We start from the raw sequence: 22,123 nt of genomic DNA, 5'->3' as shown, positions 1-22,123 counted from the left end.
CCAGGTGGAAAAGGCCTTTGTGTCTGGCAAAGAGAAAGCTCTGAAAGAAAAATTGTTGAATTAACAAATGCAGAGGAGGTAGACAGAATTTTGGTAGGGTTTTATTAGCAGGGTGAAGTGTATATGATGGAGAAGTGAACTTGAGGGCCATTTTATGATATGATGGGGATAGATGGGTGAAGATCAGATAAATACCAATGTTTCGAGTCAAGGTTGAGATACCAGACCCCATGAAATGGGCACAATGAACTAACTAAATTCAACAATGTCTGGAAGTTGTGTAATTTTATTTTATACTGCGTTGCAATTTAGGAATAGCTCATTTATAAACCTTACCTAATTAGGAAGAGAACCTAAAATGAAAGGAAGGCTATATGTAACAACACGTCTTAAAGAGACATCACCACCACACAAAATCCAAAAACCAAGAAGTGTTTTCTTTTTCTCTATCTTAGTATAGAAAACTAAAACAAATAAATAACATCAATTTAAAAAACTCCATCCTTTTTTATCCATCACTCTCCGGGAAGATTGGTGTTTTGATTTAGATGATAAGGATAGTCCTATTTCCTTCTTAGCTTGAGCTATCCCTTGGGTGGAGTAGGTCAACGTTGGGTTGTATGAGTGTGACGCACATTTCCTTCAGGCAACAATCAATTTCCTTTTTCCGATCTGCGCTCCCCACACACCCGCTGATAAACAGTCTCGTCTCCGAGGGGAGCAACTCACCAGGAAGGGAGTGCCTGGTTCACATCTGACCAGTCCGGTTCCCAGGCCTGCTGGTGGTTGGCCTACGGCAGATGAATAAACTGTGCCCTAGTTTATAACTTTGGGTGGTTATTAGAATGAATCAATTTTCCAGGACCAAGTGAGAAGTCTAATAAATATAATGTATCTAAAAACACATCAAAGACCAGCCCTTCATCACAATGAGCCCAGGAGGATGTAACCTCTCTGAGGCGTGTCTGTGCTTGTGGCTCTGTCTGTGAGTGCTCCTGGGATGGTTAATTTTTGACTCATACAGCTGTGCTGCGTAAGCGTTGGGATTCTTCTACGTGGCAGGCAATCGGTAGTCACTGGAGCTTCTTAAATCATTAGAGAAGTAAGAGGGTAAAAATGGAGACTTAGAAAGATTAATCTGATGTCACCATGCCTAAGGGATTAGTGGGTTAGGAAAGACAGAAGGGAGTCAGTAAGGTGGCTGTGAAAATACTGCCCTGAATGGGTAAGGGCCTGGACCACTAAACACAGAAAGTGGGTGATGTTAAGACACCGTGAAGGAAGACACGGACTACTACCAGGATGTGAGTATGTAGAGGAAGCAGCCACTGAAGATGAGGCTTGGATTTTGGTTAGGGACACAAGAGTGAGGCTAATCTGACAGGATCTATATTCAGTAAAATATATATTTTATTTTAAAGATTTTGTTTATTTATTTGACAGAGAGAGAGAGAGAGAGAGGGAGAGAGAGAGAAAGAGAGAGCACAAGCAGGGGGAGTGGCAAAGGGAGAGGTAGAAGCAGATTCCCCCTTAGAGCCTGGGGCAGTGTGTGGCTAGATCCCAGAACCCTGGGATCATGACCTGAGCAGAAGGCAGCCGCTTAACCACTGAGCCACCCAGGCCCCCCTGGTTATATGTTTAATAAATTTTTTTCAGTGGTCTCTAAATTGAAGCTGTGAAATAGCTGTAAAATAATTTTCTTTAAAAAAAAGTCAGGTCATTTTATTTTCAAGAGATTTGTTAGTATGAACTCAAAGAAAGGGTACCTAGACATGCTCTTGACTATAAGAGCAATTTCATTGTTTCAAAACCTTAGCTCTGTTGCTTTTTCACTGATCAGTAGTAGCAGATACATTATTTTGAGAAGCAAGCATAAAACTGAAATAGGGCTCAGATTCATAGATAATGGTGGTGGCATTGGAAAAAAAAATGCGATTGCTACTAGGAAAGAGCAGCTTAACGTGATGGGTATGCACCAAGTCTCTTCTGAAGTGATGCTAAGTGCCTAGAATCATGCAGGAAATGTTTTGCAAAGCCACCGGGAGTCCTAATACCTGGGAAGCATGGCTTGTAGGTGAAATCTGAGCAGGCTTTTAAAAAGCCCCTGATGGTACCAAACCATGTAGCATCTTCTGGAGACTCACATTTCATTTACAGTCATTAAATTTTGTGTACACACTCTGGCTTGACTCCATATCCAATACCCCTTTCAAAAGTCAAATGAACAAAAAAAGTAAAGCTAAGATAAATAAATAAAATTCATAAAGAACAAGTGCCTCATTGTCTGCCCTGGCAAATTTACCTGAAGCTGTTCTCTCTCTCTCTTTTACACACACACACACACACACACACACACTTTTTTTAATCCTTAATTGAAAAATTGAGCCTCCAGGAGCCAAAACATACACTGCAAAGCTAAAGCCGTTTGAGCATTGGCATCTCCAAGAACCTGGCACTTGTGACTGCTGTAGCTAGTTTTCGCACTGTGAGGCTGCTTTTGATTTATTACTGTCATAAAACAGGAATAGGTGTAGTGTTATGATGATTTGCGATTTGTTCCTAACTCAAAGGGCTCTGGTGGCCTCTTAAACTTATTATAACAACTCCCTATTAGGAAAATGCAACTAACTTGACAGGATTCATTCCTTCAGGTCATACAGAAATTGCGGGGGGTTTCCCTCCTATGTGTGAGGTTTGAGGGAAAGGGGAGAGTGAAGAGATGGAAGAGGGGAGCATGTGGCCACTCGATGCCCTCGCTTCAAACAATCAACTCAGAGTTGGAGGGGTTGAGTTTCATTTAGCTCTCTCTTTGTGCAATTAAGAACATTTCTAAAGAGCCATTTGCATTCCCATTTTATTTGCTCATCTTTACATTTTTCACTCTCCTGTAAGGGTTCCAATGGGCCAGGTTTCCTGCCAGCATGACAACAATATCCATGCTGGCTCATGGCAGCTTGATGGGGCATCGGGGAGAGCACCACTCGAATGGGCCGCCCACGACCTCAGCATGAGTGAGTAATTGTAAAGGCTCCCCACCATGTGTGTTAATACTTAGAAACACAGAACTGAATGTCAACACTTTGCCTCTCCCGAGAGTGCTCAGATCTGAGCACGGAGGCCGAGAGTAACACCACACCAACCTGGAGTTGAGAAAGGAAAGTATATGTTATCTGTTTTAAATCACTTGTCAAAAATGAGTTTTTCTTGAGCTCTCTTCTTTGGGGAGAAAAAAAATACAGAAGAGTCTTTGGCATCAACTGCCTTGCCTTGGCGCTGGGTAGCAGCTATGAACACTGACACTGGACACCCATACCAGAATGGCGCACACACTCATCATTGCTCAAAAACAAGGCATTTACAGATCAAAGATTGGGTAGGAGTCCTTGTTCTGCTCTTCTGATCCTCAGAAATCCTCAAAACTTGTCTAAATTCCAGTTTTCTCACTGACAAAGGGAACTTAATCTTTATCTACCTAATAGGTCTGTTGCAAGGAAAGTCATGCTAGTCCTTGCTAGGGGATGTATGTGTGTGTGTGTGTGTTAAGGGTGGAAAGGTTCTTTTGCATTGTGCAAAGTCGCATTGGAAAGAGATCCCATGTCCACAGAAGAGCTAAATTAATACTCATGATAGAATCTAGCCCCTGCTAGAATATTAATTATCATCTGCAGAGGCAAAAGTGTTAAATCCTTTGGTACAATTACTGTGAATAAGGAATTTCTGAGTGTCTCACCCCACAGATTCCTCTGCAAAAGAGAGGTTAAAAGTGTAGGAAACAGATATCTGCCATGCTTCAACTTTCAACTTTTCTTCCAGTCCTTCCAGTTATAAAGTGCCAAAAGAAATGGTAGTGCTGCTGGGAGGCTATAATGATGGTCCTGACTGGCCTGACCCTTCTGCGGACCTTGGTTGTGATTTTACATGATAGGCTGCACAGAGCCCTCTACCCAGGTTTGATCAGCTTTTATCAAACTCACCCCCCACCCAAGATAAAGTAGTTTACTGGAAATTGCACTGTATTGGGAACTGAGATGACCCAGTTCTCATACTGACTCTGCTACTGACTCTGAACAAATCGCTTAACCTCTCTGAACATGTTTCCTGGTCTACAGGATGTGATGGGGCAGGGGCAAGGGTAGCTGCGTAGCGGTAGACGAAGTGTTTTCACTCTTGAACTCTTTTCAGTTCAGACATCTCTGATAACGGTGTCCTAATGCAGGGGTGGTCAAATAGAACATCTAGAACATGCTTAGTCTCATAGATGGGGAGTAATAGAAATGGCCACCAATCATCTAGCTCTTTGTATGTGCAAGGGTCTTTTCTAAGCAATTTACACACATTATGTGATTTTCTTCTCGCAACAATCCTACAAAATAGATGGCATTGCTATATGCAATTTACTGATTATGAAATCGAGATATGGAGAAAGATTGGTTTTCCCAGATAACACCTCCGGTGCAACATTTGAACCTCGATTGTTTGGCTCCAAAGTTCATGTGCTTTAGCTTCAAACTTTAGTGGCTTTTTGCAACATCATTTATAGAAAAATGTGAAAATCTCAATAGGAAACAACTCCATGATTGTTTTGTTTTCATTTTTTCTTTAAATTCCATTAGCCAACATACAGTACATCATTAGTTTCAGATGTAGTGTTCAATAATTTATCAATTGTGTAATAATCAATTGATTATTAATAATTGCCAAGAGCTTGGAAGTCTGGTGAACAGGCATTCACACTGAGTGTCTGCTGATCTTGATAGAATGAATCCTCCAGCATTCCTGAGTTCCAGAGGGATGTTTACATTTTTTTAAATATAATGCCTAGATACCTTCTCAGGACTCCTAGCAGGGTAGGACAGATTGGGGACAGATGCGATCTTGCTTCTCATTGAAAGGCCCTATAGTACATGCTTTTCCCCAACCGAGTTCAACAATTTTAATATCTAATCTTCCACTCCTCACTTTCTTGTTTGCTGTCTCCAGAATTTTGTAAGTCTTTGGGAACAAAATAGAGTAAAAAACTAGAAATGCTAATGCAGCCTGCCACAATAGGTTCTCAACAGAAGCTTAGGGAATTAGTAAGTTCACGTTCCTTACCCTGTCTCTTCATACCTCTTTTGCGTTCCTAACTAATGACTACATCAAATGCTCTGGTTCTGTTGTTTTGTTTTTTCAGAATAGTGTTAGTGGTCAGTAAATATTAAACAATTGGAAGTCCAGAAATTATTCCAGTGCGATTTGAACCAGAGGACTTAACCAAGATGGAGCTGAAAGCTCTGCAAATATTCTTTCTGGCAGTGTATAGCATTTCTTTTTCATGATCCAGCCCTGAGCCAAGACGAAAAAGAAGAAACAAAAATGGAAAAGATTTATAGAAATGCCCTCTAGTATTTGAGCTCATAAACATGTGGGGTCTGTAGTTTGCAGTTCTTTTATTTGAACTCGATGGTTTGAACCGGTCAGTTTAACTCACCAATCCCTGTCCCAGGCACATCTACAGGATTTTTCTTTGCTAGACAGTGGACACCTATGACATGCCCAGCTAGAACTCCCACAGCAACGGCCCTCCAGGAAGTTGCTGCCCTGCTGGGACCCTAACCTTCCTTCCAGAACCACTGAACGACTTCTTCCCTGTTTCTATGAGGCTGACACACCTGCTTTGAGTATCAATTTGCCTGTGCCTCTGGATTTCCAGGTGGTGATTTTTATTGCTTTCCAAAGCATGAAATTTGAACTTGCGTTTTCCCTGATGTCAGATTAGCAAAAGCACCTTAACAGTGAGCTTTTTTAAATAAAGCAGCTATTTCTGGTGGTTACCTCATATTTTAAGAGCCCATTAGAACTATATAGAGAGTTTGCTAAAAGGCAGGGAGAAGAGTGTTAGACATTTAAAGTTTCAACTGGTCATCTAGCTATTAAAATATTAGGTGTAGACTGGCTTACATACTTTTTTATGTTACAAACCACACATCTGAAGATAGAATAATAAGCCTCAGAGGCCAGAGATGGAGTTTCCTTGTCTATTTTTCAAAGCAAAGTAGGAAACTTAACTTTATGCTAGAGGAGGGGTATGGAGAAAAACAGCTCTGGATGGCGGAAGACGGTGCTGGTGGCTACAGTGGGAGGTCATTTTGCATTTCAAGTCACAGGGGCACAACGTGGTCCTTATAAACTCATAACCTGTTTCAGCAAACACGAGTAATTACAAACAAAACACCACACAAGTTGAGATTTTACATGCTACCTCATTTTACCAGGCCTGAAATGTAAAGCAAATAAAATAAAACTCTGCCCCACTTGCCATGCAAATTGGTTGCCTGGGGTATAATTATCTGATTAGTCCTTGCAAACCCTTGCTTGTATGTGCAAATTTGATTTAGAGGCCTTTCCCAACACGATAGCTAACCGCGTTGCATAAACATTGCCTCTGCTGTGCAGAGCCCAGGGCCGAGACAATTTCGCAGATCTGTTATGGTTGTTTTGTGCATGAAGAAATGGGGCTTGTGGGAGTCAGCGGGCCAGCTGTGAGCCTACAAATAACCTCCATTGCCGGCTTCTATGCTCCTAGGAAAGCATGCCTTTGGGCCAATATTATATTTTTCATCTATCGCAAAAGCTTTCCTGCAGCAAATTCAAAGCCTTCCTGGCACTTTCTTAAGGCTTTCTTTTAAATCAGGAGATATCTGGGATCTTTATTTCTATCTCTGTCAAATAATGATACTTATTTTTAAAAAATGTTTTCATAATATCTTGTCAGTTGGACAGGAAGGTAAAAACATGGCCAGGTGATGCCCTAGCCTCTGTTGAGTTCAACCGTTTCATTCTGCAGCTCAGAAAACTCAAGTTCAGAGGGACAAGGGCCTGTTCAGGTAACAGGACACCCAGACCAAGTTCCAGATCAGCTGCCACCCTGTCAAATGCTCTGTTCAAGTCACGGGCTGCCTCTCACAGTAAAACCATGGTGAAGTTTGTACTGGGTTTTATTGGTCTGCAAACTGAAACTGAGAAGTGTATAAGGGATACAGCTGAGATTCTGAATGTGGTCCCCCCCCCCCACTCCCCACCCCTTGTCCCATTCTTCACTCAAACCATTCCCTTCAAAGAACTTATTTTTGCCCTTCGCTTAAGTATGGGCAGGGAAGGATACAGGAACATCTTTGGTACATTCTCAGCTGTGCTACCCATTGTGGTAGCCACCAGCCACATGTGGCTATTTAAATTTAAATAAAATAAAAATTCGGGGCACCTGGGTGGCTCAGTCGGTGAAGACACCAACTCTTGATTTTGGCTCAGGTCATGATCTTGGGCTCTTGGGAGGGAGCCTCAGGTGAGGCCCTGTCCTCAGGGTGGGTGTCTGCTTCTCTCCCTCCACCATGTCTTTCTCTCTCCATAAAATAAATAAACACATCTTTAAATAAAATTAAAAATTTTGAATGACTTCCTCAGTTGCCCCAGCCACATTTCAAATGCTCAATAACTATGTGTGGCTCACAGCAACTATACTGACCAGCACAGGATATAGGATATGTTCACCATCACAGTTATTTCTATTGGATGGTGCATTCAGGATATGAAGTTTGGCCCTCTCCATCCTCTGACTTTGGCCATGGCTGGGAACATTTTTCACAGTGATTGGTGGGCTGAAAAACACCTCTCTGAAGAAGTCCTGTGTCTTAGTCTGGTAGGGCTCTGTAACAAATACTATAGACTGGCTGGCCTAGAACTTACAGTTCTGGAAGCTGGGAAGTCCAAGATCAAGATGCAGACAAGTTCCGTGTCTGGTAGAGACCTCTTTCCAGTTCACAGATGGTGCTCATGTCCCTGTGTCCTCACGTGGCAGAGGGGCAACCAGGTTCTCTAGTCTATCTTTTATGAGGGCACTAATCCCGTTGGTGAGGACTCCACTCTATGACCTAACCATCTCTCGAAGGCCCCAGCTCCTACTGCCATCACATTGGGCATTTAGGTTTCAACATACACATGTCGGGACCCAGACCTTCTGTCTAGAGCATCATGACTTTGTGTCACAATCTTAACGCCACCGTGTGTGAGGTTGATTTGTGTGTGCGGGAGTTTGAGTTTTCAGGCTTTTCAAGTTCATACCAATATTTCTTTCTCAAATAAACAAACACACACATATTTCTGTTCAGTCAGATTTCTAAGGAAGAGAAATTAGATGCCATACTGTATTGGAAAGATACCTTCAGACAATTTAATGGAAATGCATCACTTTCATTTTTACCTTCTAGTGAAACTAACCACTATTTAAACATGAAGCAAAAAATAAATAAATAAATAAATAAATAAATAAATAAATAAATAAACATGAAGCATTTTAAGGGTTGTCAGTTTGAGCTTAATTTTCTGTACTAAGGGTGGGACCATAAGAAACTAAATTTTTATGTCACCTTACTGATGCAATGAATGCTATTGAACCACACAGTCCGGTGAAAGTGTGTTGTCATCCACACTGCGTATAGGAAATATCAAATGTCACCGGAGACATTGGTATTTACAGGCAAACAAGTTTTCTAAATTATTTGGGCTTCTAGAACTGCACCATTGTTGCAATGATTTACCCCTCAGTCACTTGAAATGTGTTTGATCTTTCAGGTTTTAGAAGAGCAAATAATTCCCTAGCACTATGATCTACTAGAATAAAAGCCTTTGTAAGGTTAGGGAAATTAAAATAGTGAAAAAATAACACAAGGACTGACGGAACACTGGAGTATGAGAAAAATGTAAAATTGATTCAATGTCATTTTTTGGTGAAGGCAATGATGACATATTTCTTCTCTAGAGGCAATAGGCATAGTGATTAAGAGGGCAGACTCCAAAGTCCACCCTACTCACTAGATGGGTTCCAAAACCCAGTTCTACAATTTTCTAACTGTGTGATTTTGAGGAATTTAATTAAGCTCCCTGAGGCAAGTCTAGGGAAGCCTCCTTATAAGGAGGATTCTGTTGCAAATGGGCCGAATTTGTGAAATAATCCCAAATCAGGTTTCTGCTTATCAGAGCGTCCTCTGCCCCATTTTCCTTTCTCCACTCCATCCTTCCAGCTTGCCATGTGCAAAGCAAGTGCTCCTTCTTGCAGGTCGGGATCATCTGTTTTATGCGTAGAGTGCAGGACTCTCCTATTGATGCTGAGACCTTCGTTTTTTTTGTTTTTTTTTTTTTGTTTTTTTTTTTGTTTGTTTTTTTGTTTTTCCTGGACAGCACCTGTTTGCCCTTCTAATGAAGGTGATTGTTCAGAATGTGTATCTGACAAGATCTCTTGAATGGATATTCATTCTACTTACCCAGTCCTGTGGGGCATAGCTCAGATGTCCCCCCTCCTCCCTGCACTGCTGCTGCTGAGTAGTCCTGACCCTGCAGAGATCAGCCCTCCAGGCCTATTCTTTCCTTCTGTCTTCCAAGGCATAAAGGACTAGCAGGAACTTCACCTAAGTAACACGTCACCCTTTACCTAGCCGGGGGATAAGGGTGTGGCAAATGTGAACTGAGGCAACAATGCTTGAAGTTGTCAGATTTATTACTCTTTGCAGAGTTCTTTATATAGTCATTTGCATGGGGCACTCTAGGGAGCAGAAGTCATTTAAAACATGGCCCTTTCAAGAAGGAACTTAGAATTTATTTTAGGAGGTCAAGCATACAACTGAAATGTGTGTGGCAATAGTAAAGATAGGCTTCTGGATTCCATAGCTATTGGGGGAAAGGTTCCAAAAGCTGGCCTACATGAAATTTCTACCAGCTTGCTAGGAGTGAATATTTCCTTTCAACAGCATTAAAACTTCTTTATGTGTTTATGGCCAGGGGAGATTTAGGTCCACCCTAGGAGAAGGTCTGGTTCCCAGGAGATAAGCTGAGTTTATGATTGTGAGGAAGGGAGTGAATATAGCTACACTTCCTGGCACCGGAGGAAGAAGGGTGAGGAAAAAAGATATTCTTTTAATAATGTCAGTGGGGTCATACAAATTGCCCATGGTGAATGCTCTTAAGTTGAGAATGTAAGTAGTCAGTTATTAAAATTTGTAACTCATTAAAACTTGTAACTTATTAAAATACACATTTTTCCTTGGTAATTGGTGGGTGGCTAATGTGGTTATGCTCTTTGGTGGAAAAGGTCACTGAATAGTTTCACATTTCTGACTCCTGAGACTGACCCCAGAAATCTATCCTAAGGGGCTGGGAAAGGTATTTCAGGAACTCCCCAAGCTGACTAAAATATGAGGGGCCACAATGTAGGAGAGACAGACTATTGGTACCACAGTGAGTACAAAAGGAGATCAATGAGCATCATGGTGGTGAGGTAAGATTCATCAAAGGATCGAGGCCTTGGAGCATGGTCCATTGTGCTTTGCAATGAAGGGTACTTAGTATAAAATTAAGTCAAAACAGAAGAAAACTGGACAGGAAAAGTAAGTTGCACGAACTCCCACATCACAGGGTCTAGGTTCCCTCATTATCTTAACCAAGCACACTTTTGTATCAGGTTCCCAGGTCCTGCTCCCTTCCAGCCTGGGAACTCTCTCTCCCACCCTCTCCCTTGCCTCTCCCTTCCACAGGAGACGCCTTGGTCACACAGCAAGAATGGGAGAGAAGTGAGGAGAAGGGATGATGTCATCCTATGTGTGAAAGTGTGTATGATGGCTGCAGGACTTTCTGGAATGTATTTTCCATGGCGGTTTCCTTTCACCTTAATGGTGAAAGAGAGTCAACATGTACCAATCTCATATACGGGTTGCCCTTAGTCAGATGGCCATGGCGTGTTCAATCAGCTCCAGCTGAGTAGTTGATGTTGAACAGGGCTACAATCAAGGTGAAAGAAATGAAGCACTCCTCTTGGGTGTATAATGTAGAGGGATGCCAAAAAAAGTCAATGATCAACAGAAATAACATTTTAATATTTAATACAATATTTAAAATACAGAATTGGTGCAAAAACCCACAGGGAATGCTGGAGAAGAGAACCAGCAGAGCAACTTGAAAGAGGCCTGATCCTCATTACAGAAGTCGTGACTCACCTCATCAGGATGGCTGAGGCTAAAAAGCAAAATCTGGATGCAGCAATTAGGGAGCCGCTGCTGCTCTGAGCTGTGGCAACAGAGCAGTGGGTGTTTCATGCAAAGGGAGGACAGGGCGAGGATGGCAGATAAGAAAACGGGGCTTCTAACCACTGTGGCCTTAACCACGACCTTTAGAAAGAAGGGAAAGAAGACAAACCTTCTCTGGGAACCCCAGCCACTTCTCAACTTCATTTTATTCTTGATGTTCATGCCACAACACAGTAGTTACTTAGCCATTTCCATGACTGTGTTGATCATACTATTAAATATACTACGGGATGGATGTTATGATATAGCTCCCATTGTTGTCTCATTTATATGGTGGACACACTATAAGAAAGTGGTTAGGACGTTAGACTCCCTTTTAAGTTGTGGCTGTTGCTTTCGTAGCTGCATGTTTGGCCAACCAGTTAACCATCTCTTTATTCTGCAGTTTCCTGATCTGACACAGGAGAGAAGACTACCATGTGGCGTGGTTGTGGATAATCATGGCATGAATATATAAAAACCGCTTCAAAAGTGTGTGAATGCCAGCACTTGATGCTACCACTTCTTCCTACTTTGCTGGTGAGCAGCCCATGAAGGGAAGACTGTCTTCTATTACTTGGTAATAGCCTCCCCTCCCGCCTCAAGTCACCAGCCCCGTGGAAAGCTTTTGATGGCTACTGGGAAAAATGGGCATGGACAAAGAGAAAGAAATACTGCCAGGAGGAATATATGAAGATAACAGGTGGTGGAAGAGGTGAGAAATCAAAAACTAATGGTTTAAAGAGAAAATGGGGTTTGTTTTTAGAGTGAAAAAAGAGATTTGGTATGAAAATACTCTATCACTGTGGCATTTGAATTAAAACTAAAAAGATGGGACAAGTGAGCATGAAGCAGCCCTTCCAGCTCCTGCTTACATTGTTCACACTGTGCTCTGATCATCCAGGCCATCAACAGAGTGAGTGCAGGGAAGAGCTTTTTGTAGATCCTAAAGCCAGAAATATCACTATTGAATGTAACTAGAGGATCTGTGAGTCTGAACAGGAGTTGCAAGTAAGCTTGAGTGATTTTCCTGTGGACCTAGGTTTAGATCTGAAGGTTTTTCACCTCCTACCCTATTTGAGGGGACACACCTTGTGTCCCAGGGTGGCTACCCAGGTGGACCAGCACATTCGTACCTTAGCTTCTGTTTTTTAGGTTTGGATCTGGGTTTGTTGGATGAAAACAGAGCCATTTCAAGATAAGATAGTTTGATAGGACCTGATCTGGGGATTCCTGCTGGGAGCTGGGTGGGCACTACCTAGATGCTTAGGAGTGAGGTCTGTCTTGGAGTGAGCCTTCTAGAATCCATATTTAGGGGAGGTTCTTGCTTAGCATCACCAGCTGAAGAAGAAACCAGGGTCTTAAAAAAGGGAGTTTACCTCCAACTTTTTCACAGGATCAAGACTGATCAGAGGTTCATGCCTAAGTATTAGCTATGGTTTGAACATCACTAAATTCCTAATCTAATGAGATAGTTCCTCTCACCCCCTCTTAAATTTAATTGCATTACACAAGAATAGATTTTGATTGGGGCTGTCAAAGGATGCTCCAGGCAAATGGGCAATCCCAAGAGACAGATCTTGTCTCCTTGTGAGCTGTATACCAGTTGGGTGATACTGCACAGATAGTATGAGGAAGCCTGGGCTGTGGGCTTCTGGAACTTAGCACAAAGTATGGGTTTATTTTTTCTACCATAAAGTTATGGTGAAGGTTCTGTCTTAGGTCCTCAGTGTGGGCAACGGAGTGAATACTACTGCAGAGGAAAATGGAATAGAAGTGCCAATTGCTACTTTTTTATTTTTCTTGTTACTCTCGTGGGCTATTTTGATCAGCTTCTGTGTTTGTTTATTTTTTAAGAGGGAGAAAATAACCTTTCTTCTCAAAATTTATCCTTTGAAGAAAGGCTTATTGGGAAAGTTAATATTTTTCTCCCCTTCTCTCCAGAGTCCTTCTGACCCACCTAACCATGACAATCAGCAACACACACCTCGAAGTTAGTTCTATAAAGATAAGTTTTTAAGGAAGAACATTTTCATTCGCCTTGAGAGGAATAAAAATTTATCTATAAATCTGAGCTGAGGCAGAAGTTTCTGCTCAATATCAAGTTATAATATTCTTTGGAAGGTAAAAGAGTTGCACATGATTTTTGCACGATATGAAATACAGGCAATAATAAGACACATTTTATAATCAAATCGTGCCACATAAATATTTTGAGATATTTAATGCTTAAGTAAGTCATTTTGCAATTGTTTCAGCTTTGATGTTTCAGGCACACTATATGACCTCTGAGATTTCACTAGTTTAACTACTTTTCTCTGCCTAACAAAGGTAACCAGATGTCAATGGGAAAATGTCACTGCGTCAGGTAATAAATACATCAGTGAAGACACAATTTAGTTTTCTCAAATATTAGGAGTGATATACTTTATAAATCATTAAAATACTAAAAAATATGATTCCTACTGTAGTTACAATTGCAGACCCAGTGACAGTACATGTGACTGTTAATTTTATATGTCAATTTGATTGGGCCATGAGATACACAGGTACTCATGCAAATATTGATCTGAGTGTTTCTATGAGAGTGTTTCTGGATGAGATTAACATTAAAATCGATAGACTGAGTAAAGAGATTGCCCTCAGAATATGGATGGGCTTCATCTAATCGGTTGAAGATCTGAGTGGAACAAAAGATCTAACCTCCCGCAGATAAAAGGAAATTCTTCTGCAGTGAACTGGGATATTATAACTCCTCCTGGTTCTACAGCAGCTTCTGTCCTGCAGACTCAAATTTGGACATCGGCTCTACAGATTTGGACATCTTAGCCTCAATAATCTCATAAGCCAATTTTTTTATAATGAATCTCTTTCTATGATAATCTTTTGGTTCTGTTTCTCTGGAGAGCCCTGACTAATGCAACACACCATGGTTGACATTTTTCTATTTCTTGACTTCTTGGAGTATCGTATCTAGTGTGTAAGTATTAGTGATCAGGATTTTAGATAGAGATTCATATCATATAGACAGATGTATCTTCATGGGTTTTTTTCTCTTTTTTTTATGCTTAGCATTACATCATGCGTGTGCTTTTTCTTTATCATACAGTTATCAGAAAACATTTTAAATACTTTGTAATATTTCATAATAGAAATATGCCATTCTCTTTTATTTGACTTGAGATTATTTTTAGTTTTTACTAGCATACACATAAAGGTTTGATGAACATGTTTGAATGCAAAATTTGGCCTCATTTCTGATTATTTTCTTGTGATAGATTCCCAGGAAGGGAATTATTAGGTCCCATCTAGATTCTAATTGACGGTGCCTAGAAGTTTCTGGGTCACCTGAGCAATATACCAAGTTCTAGTAACGGGAGGATGATTAGTTACGATACAGTGAAGTGGCTTAAACAAAGATACTTACCTGCTCTTCCCCACCATCAGAATCTGCTAGGAGTAGAGTCCAGCTATCAGTATTTCAAAGACCTTTGCAGGGGGTTTTAATGGTCAAACATGGCTGAGAACCCCTTGAGAGCCTCATACCTGTTCTTGAAGACTAAGCAATATGCACACTTCTCTTTTTTCCTCAGTTATAGACAGCTACAATTGTTTCAGGGACTCAGCTCCAAAATGGATTCAGGGTATCATTAATGCTAAGCTCCCTTCTCTGTCCTCCTGAACTCCAAACTTCATTTCAACCTTCACTTTTCCTATAACCATGATCTTGACACTATTTTGAAGCTCTTCCAGCTGCTCCTACTGATGTTCATCCAATGTCAAGGCAGTGAACAACATCCCACTGTGAACTCCCTTGGGGCCAGATTCGCAGATGCCTTGCTGCCCTGTTTAGAGGTTGATTCTGTCTGTCTTGAGAAAGGCTCTGAGTCAAGACTTCCTTCTTTCAGAATTGACTTGCCTTCCTTCCCCTTTCCCATGCCTTGCCCATAATTTCCTTTTCTGAGGTCATGGAACCATATAAGACCATTTCAGGCCTCCTGTTAAGATACACCATACTTAAGAACCTTAATCCTTCTCCTTATCATTCTTTTTTAAAAGATTTTTATTTATTTATTTGAGAAAGAGAGAATGATAGAGACAGCATAAGTGGGGTGGAGGGGCAGAGGGAGAGGGAGAAGCAGGCTCCTCGTTTAGCAGGGAGCCCCAATGTGAGGCTCAATCCCAGGACCCTGGTGTCATGACAGCAGCTAAGGCAGATGCTTAACAGAATGGGCACCCCCATTCTTTTTTTTTAATAATAAATTTATTTTTTATTGGTGTTCAATTTGCCAACATACAGAATAACACCCAGTGCTCATCCTGTCAAGTGCCCCCCTCAGTGCCCGTCACCGATTCACCCCCACCCCCTGCCCTCCTCCCCTTCCACCACCCCTAGTTCGTTTCCCAGAGTTAGGAGTCTTTATGTTCTGTCTCCCTTTCTGATATTTCCCACACATTTCTTCTCCCTTCCCTTATATTCCCTTTCAGTATTGTTTATATTCCCCAAATGAATGAGAACATGTTTGTCCTTCTCCGATTGACTTACTTCACTCAGCATAATACCCTCCAGTTCCATCCACGTTGAAGCAAATGGTGGGTATTTGTCGTTTCTAATGGCTGAGTAATATTCCATTATATACATAAACCACATCTTCTTTATCCATTCATCTTCCGATGGACACCGAGGCTCCTTCCACAGTTTGGCTATTGTGGACATTGCTGCTAGAAACATCGGGGTGCAGGTGTCCTGGCGTTTCATTGCATCTATATCTTTGGGGTAAATCCCCAGCAGTGCAATTGCTGGGTCGTAGGGCAGGTCTATTTTTAAGTCTTTGAGGAACCTCCACACAGTTTTCCAGAGTGGCTGCACCAGTTCACATTCCCTCCAACAGTGTAAGAGGGTTCCCCTTTCTCCGCATCCTCTCCAACATTTGTGGTTTCCTGCCTTGTTAATGTTCCCCATTCTCACTGGTGTGAGGCGGTATCTCATTGTGGTTTTGATTTGTATTTCCCTGATGGCAAGTGATGCAGAGCATTTTCTCATGTGCATGTTGGCCATGTCTGTGTCTTCCTCTGTGAGATTTCTCTTCATGTCTTTTGCCCATTTCATGATTGGATTGTTTGTTTCTTTGGTGTTGAGTTTAAGAAGTTCTTTATAGATCTTGGAAACTAGCCCTTTGTCTAATACGTCATTTGCAACTATCTTCTCCCATTCTGTAGGTTGTCTTTTAGTTTTGTTGACTGTATCCTTTGCTGTGCAAAAGCTTCTTATCTTGATGAAGTCCCAATAGTTCATTTTTGCTTTTGTTTCTTTTGCCTTCGTGGATGTATCTTGCAAGAAGTTACTGTGGCCGATTTCCAAAAGGGTGTTGCCTGTGTTCTCCTCTAGGATTTTGATGGAATCTTGTCTCACATTTAGATCTTTCATCCATTTTGAGTTTATCTTTGTGTATGGTGCAAGAGAGTGGTCCAGTTTCATTCTTCTGCATGTGGATGTCCAATTTTCCCAGCACCATTTATTGAAGAGACTCTAACCCATTCTTATTAAAACACTGACAGTCAGGATCTTTTTAGCCTGAATGAGGATTGTGTCTTTTGCTAATCCACAATACAGTTATCTATGATAATAAGAGTCTTTCTTTTCAGGAGTATTAGCATCTCAAGGAAAGGTTATTAGAGAAACAGATCCTAAATATAAAGAAACAGATCTTCACAGATGATATTTCACAAATTGTATGGTTGTCTGGTAGGGATTTAGGGAAGATTTTTGATAAGGGTGGCCCATAAAATGTCATCAAAGAAATAAAAGTCTTGTGCATTTAGTGAATGAGAGAGACTGCAATTATGATAATAATAGTTCACACCTGTAAGAACCCCTTAACATCTGAAAGGCCATGTTTTTATGTAGCATGTAATTTAAAATTCAACAACCCACCACACCGATGCAAGATGTTAGTAATAGTTGAAAGTGAGAGCAGAGGGAAAGGGAGTATATAGGAACTCAGTACTCTTTGTTCAATGTTCCTGTAAACCTAGATCTGCCCTCAAATTAAAGTCTACTCCTGAAAAAAAAGTTCAACAGCAATATGAGGTAGGATTTATTCATCTGCATTTGACAATTGAAGAATGAGAGGTGTGAAGCTGAGCTAAAGGTAAACCCAGATCTGTGACTCAAAGGCAGAGCTCGTGACCCTCACCTGTACTGCCGCATTTCCTCTCCCGTGGAAGAAACCCACGCACACTTACTTACATTCTTCCTTCACATTCACATTCAAGGACGTTGGATAAATTTGTCCCTGAGTTAGAAAAAAACCCCAAACAAATCGACCAATCGAGAAACAAAAGCAATGTTCAGCAAAGAGTCAGTATGTGAACCTGCAGAGGACTTGTACAGAGAACCCAAATCTCCTTATGTTTAATCTTTCCTTTCAATGACAAGAGTGTGACCATGTTTTAGAGTCTCTCATCACTCTGAGTTAGTTCTAAGCAACCAAAATCAAGTGCCTCCACCTTTGGTAGAGAGATTTCCTTATGCCAAGAATAAAGAAAACTATTCTTCGCAGAACCCAAGGGTGTAATCAACGAAGACGCCAGCATCTCTGTTGAAAGATCCACCATTTGTGTTTGTGATGGCAGAGGAGGCACAGAAAGCTTCTGAGAGCCTGTGATACTTTTAGCAGGCATCTGGCATTTGCGGCAAGACCATTTACCCAGAAAACTGCCTACTCTTTCAGCTTGGTAACCATGGACTCTAGCCAGAAGTGATTTTGGCTCCTACTCGTCCTTTCTAAATTCCTCTAAAGAGTGAGGGAGAGAGAGAAGGAGTGATTTTTTCCTTTTTGGTAAATTAAATTAAAATAAACAAAAATATCTACTTATGCAGGTTGAAAATCCTTGGATAAGTACAAAGCTCTGATTGTATGGGTAGAAAGCTAGCTATTTGATCAATGTAAACACACACATACAGACACAAAACTTTTCTTACTTTTTAAAATGGGTTGAGACCTCATGGCTCTGAAGCCAGGGCACACAGATTTTAGCTTACCTTTTTTGGTCTGGCACCTTCCTTCTGCTGGCAATAAGTTTGGCTTGTACAGTGAGATTTTGAAGAGAGGTCTGAGTTTGATTAATTGTGCCTTTATGAATAACATCCTCAGAGGATTCCAGGCCATGTTCAGATTCTTCACTGCAGCAGCCATGGAGCATTGGTATATGGTTAAGCTGTTCCTCGCAACAGAAGATTCTGACAAATCAGAACTCTTCCAACCTATAGCAGTCATTGCCTTTTTTTTCCTGTAGGATGTTCCTAACATTTTCATTTTCCTCACTCTTCAGCTGATTTGTCAGTTTACTGAGAGGCATCAAATCCATTTGGATATGCAGTTCACTCCCTTCTGGGAGGTGGCTACTTGTAGATTTGGGATGTTCTCAAGAGTGAAGAGACGTCTAATTAGAGAGTTAGGACAAACAGAAGAGAAGGGAGGGGGGCATCCGATATCCATAGCTGAGGTATTTCCTACTAGTTCAGTCTTAGAGTCTTCCTTTGGTGAGAGTTACTGTCTGTGGACTATTCATATTATGGAGAATCAGCTGCGGTAACATTCCTGGGCCACACCCACAGCGAATCCAGCTACTAGATGGAGGAACTTTCTTGGTTGGTCTGTCTGCCAGTTGGTAAATGCATTTGAGTGGAAGATCAAATGGCAACTAATGTTTTTTCCTCCTCAACAGAGACCACCAAAGGGGGGTGGGGAAGCCATTAATCTTTCCTGTGTTAATTGAGAACACTGAATGCCATTGTGAAACCATTTCCTTTGGAGTCACGCTACTCATTTGAATCCCAGTTCAAGTTTGTTGAAATTGTAATGGTAGTAGGCGTTATCATGTCACAAGGTACCACGTTACAACATGAATGCTTTTCATTCTACATGGTTCATAAAGCAAAATAAAGTTTGAATAACCAATAGTGTGAGTTAGAACTGGTATATGAGTACATATTTTCAGGAGAAGAAAATGTTCTAATGACAATATACTGCGATGGTAATTCAGGAAGTTTTCTCTTCACCTTCCTTTTCAAGATGCAAGCTATTCATATTATATTCTGATTTGCTACCTCTTTTCTTCAGAAGAGGCAAAAAGCTCAGTACTATCACACATTATATGTATGTGTGTTTTGGAGGGGAAAAAGACTTGCCTTATTGGTTTTTAATCAGCAATTTCTCTAAAAGAATTATTTCTAAAAGAATAGTCATCATTGTGGAGTTTACTGTATGGGAGGAATCCAGAATAACTAAGCAACTGTCAAGTAGAGGAGTTTATTTGCAATTCCCACTCAATCTTCTTTCTTTTAGAAAATTCTCCCCTCCTACCCTAGCTGCCAAAGATAACACACTAACTTCTGCACGTACAATGCCTCAAATTGGGATTTTTGGACCCTACCACTGCTCTGAACCTTTCTTACTGTCTATCTTCCCCTCCACCTCCTCTCAAACTGTATCATTAATTCCTTCAGAAACAGTGACCAAAAAGAAATAAACAATTTCATTCGGTACCAGGTATCTCATAGGAATAAAGATCTTCAGACTTATATGAGACTTATTTTTTAGCTCAGAATTTCATATTTAAACTATCAATCAAAGGGAAGGGCATAAGGAAAGTTGTTTTCAGAAAAGCAAGGCAAAGACCCAAAAGATAGCTTCTACAGGCCATTTCTTCAAAAGATTCTTGGACACATAGGCCTGTTAAAATGGTTCTGCACCCAATTCCCAATTCTGGTGGCGGTGGGGAGGGGCTAGAGGGTGGTTTCCCATGCCACCAAACAATTCTGGGATACCACCTGAGTGTCCTGCAATCCAACTTAATTCTGGGACTATCTTCTAGGAGATGGCATCAGATTCCATAGGTTAGAGGTCAGTCCCACAATACTGTTCTCTTTCTCCTTCCATTTCAGGTGCCTCTTTCAAGCCCAGGTTTTCCATGTACCTCTGACCAATAGACTGTAAACTGTAAACCAGAGGTTCTCATGACTCCCTTCTTGAGTTTCATTAATTTGCTAGAGCAGCTCACAGAACTCAGGAAATCCATTTGCTTACTAGATTACCAGTTCATTACAAAGGATATTAAAGGTTAAGAATCAAGAGTCAAATGAATATACAGGTAGAGTGAAGTCTTAAACAAAGGAGTGTCTGTTCTAGTGAAGTTGAGTCCCAACATGATGGCACATAGAAACCTTCTATTTCCCCAACCTGGAAGTTCTCCAGACATCTTCCTTTGGGTTTTTTGTGAAGTCTTCCTTACATTGGCCATTGGTGATTGACTCAGCCCCCAGCCCCTCTCCCTTCCCTGGAAAACAGGAGGTCAAAGCTTCCAATCCTCTATTTATAGTTAATTCTCTTGTCAACCAGCCCCCACCCTTAGCTGTGGTCTAGCAATCACCTCATTAACATAAACCCAGTAGAAATTGTGGTAGAAAGGGGTTTGTTATGAATAACAAGACACGCATTTCACTTTTATGATTCTGAAGGGATTTCAGGAACTCAGGACAAAAGACCAAATTTTTTTTTTTTTTAAGAATTTTCTTTTTTTTTTTTTAATTTTTATTTATTTATGATAGTCATAGAGAGAGAGAGGCAGAGACACAGGCAGAGGGAGAAGCAGGCTCCATGCAGGGAGCCCAATGAGGGACTCGACCCCGGGTCTCCAGGATCAGGCCCTGGGCCAAAGGCAGGCGCTAAACCGCTGAGCCACCCAGGCTGCCCCCCCCCCAAAAATATTTTTATTTTAGAAGAAGGAAGCAAGTATTAGAGTACTAGTGTCTTCATTTCACAAAATGGGAAGCTGGGCACTCTCCCTGCTTAAAAAATGCAGTGAACTCTTAAACACAGGGCTTAAAGTTGCATGTAACCAGTGGAGATCTGCAGGCAGTAGTGTTACTGTATTTAGATTAGCTAGTGTGTCAGTCAGGATTCTTAATTGTAAGCAACAGAACCACCTCTGGCTGACTCAGGAAGAAAAGGAAAGCCTTTTTTGGAGGACAGGAGAAACTGGGGCTTGGTGGCCAGAAGCACTTTAAAAAATGCTGGCAGTAGAAGTGGTCTAACAGCAGAAGTCCTTGGTTAGCTGAGCACAAAGCAGGGCAGTTTGTATTTTAAACACAGCTGGCGTGTGCAGCTATTTATACTATTGCTGCCACTGCACCCAGGAACTGAATTTTAGCCCCAAAGTGCTTCTGGGTCTTCATACCACTATCTGAGGACCTTCGCTGTCTGGGCTTTCAGAAAACTGATGTTTTCTGGTGCGTCCTGGCCCCTATTAGGTGCCTGGTGGGGATGGGTGGGGCAGGTGAAGTCATCCCCACTTTATTTGGCTGGTGGGTCCCAGGGATGGAAGGGACTGCCTGTGCTTCTGCTTTCCAGTTTGGACCCTGGAGCGGTGGCATTAGCTCACTAGTCTATCACCAGGGAACACTTGGTTCTTCTGTCACCCATGGTGGGGGTGAGCCACAGCCTGGGAGGGGAAGGTGCAGATGCTCATTGGGGCCAGAATTATGTAACCTCTTTTATCACCACCAGGGCGTGTCTCCTCAAGCTGGCAAGGAAGACAAGAAATAGCTTTCAAGTGTTTCATTTTAAAAACTCAAGTAAATACATTTTTTTAATTTCTTCTCACTTTGTGAAGCTTTTGAGCTTTATTAATTTTTTTAACCTGCGAGCATAACATTTTAAACCATCAGCATCAGAAGTCAAGAAAGATAGGCAAGTCATTCAAACTTTCTAGAACTCAAGTTCCCTAACTTGTAAAATAGATTCACTCTCCTCTCAGCTTCTTTTCATTGAACATTCTATGACTGTATGACTGAACTCAGCAAATCCAGCTTGTATTCCTGTGTATTATTTGCATTTTTCTCTCATTATTAGAGACATTGTTAACAGTTTCAAGTTTTAGACAAAAGTAAACATGTTATCTTTACCATTATGCCCCTCCCAACCATAGAAAGAATCTCTTGATTGTATCCACCTATTGGGTCAGGG

The sequence above is a fragment of the Vulpes vulpes genome, chromosome 8, assembly GCF_048418805.1.
Source record: "Vulpes vulpes isolate BD-2025 chromosome 8, VulVul3, whole genome shotgun sequence".
Taxonomy (NCBI): domain Eukaryota; kingdom Metazoa; phylum Chordata; class Mammalia; order Carnivora; family Canidae; genus Vulpes; species Vulpes vulpes.
The sequence above is the reverse complement of the archived record's forward strand: the minus strand, read 5'-3'. Positions refer to the sequence as shown.